The 840-nt window shown below is 39.3% G+C and overlaps 1 pseudogene; it reads left to right on the top strand.

Annotated features, from left to right (window-relative positions):
- The first annotated feature begins 358 nt into the window (after positions 1-358).
- LOC104988522 lies at positions 359-840 on the top strand (annotated as a pseudogene).

Genomic DNA, 840 nt, shown 5'->3' with positions numbered 1-840 from the left:
AGTCCAGGTCTGCCTGACTTTAAAGCCATCACCCCACACTGCTTCTGGGCTTGTAAAGCTCAGAAGTTCTTGGAAATGAATACTTGTTTCACTGGATTTTCTGAAATTCCACATTTTGAGTTCCAGGGATTCCACATATAAGCTCCTCCGTGGATCCTTAACATGATTTGGAAAATGACTGTCTTGTCAAGCAAGCAATTCTACTGAGGGGTGGGGGGAGGGGTTACTGCCACTTCTTTCTCTTAAGGGAATAAGACCTAACTGTTGCTTGTTCATCATCTGAATTCTGAGTAGTTCAAATTTTACCTGTTGATTAAAAACAATTTTTTTAAGTGACTAAATCACTGTTTTGTTGTGTTTACCTAAGGTGTTAGGCTGGGTCCTGATAGCAGTTGTTATCATCCTCCTCCTGATTTGTACATCAATCACTCGATGCCTGTCTCCAGTTAGTTACCTGCAGCTGAAATTTTGGAAAATCTATTTGCAACAGGAGCAACAGATTCTTAAAAGTCAAGCCACAGAACATGCAACGCAACTGGCGAAAGAAAATATCAAATGTTTCTTTGAGTGCTCACATCCACAGGAATACAACACTCCAAGCATTAAAGACTGGCAGCAGATTTCATCACTATATACTTTCAATCCAAAGGAGCAGTACTACAGCACTTTGCACAAATACGTGAACAAAAAACAGAAGAATCAAAGTAGCACATCTTCTGAAGAAGATGCAATGGTTCCTGTTCTTGGCTTTGTAGATTCATCTGATATGAACAGCACTACAGACTTATGACCTTGTTAATGAATGAGAAAAGAAAGCTCTTCTGAATTATTGATTCCTTT

This window comes from Bison bison, unplaced genomic scaffold (assembly GCF_000754665.1).
Source record: "Bison bison bison isolate TAMUID 2011002044 unplaced genomic scaffold, Bison_UMD1.0 scf7180017474320, whole genome shotgun sequence".
Classification (NCBI taxonomy): Eukaryota; Metazoa; Chordata; class Mammalia; order Artiodactyla; family Bovidae; genus Bison; species Bison bison.
Note: the sequence above shows the minus strand (reverse complement) of the source record. Positions and strands in the feature narration are given on the sequence as shown.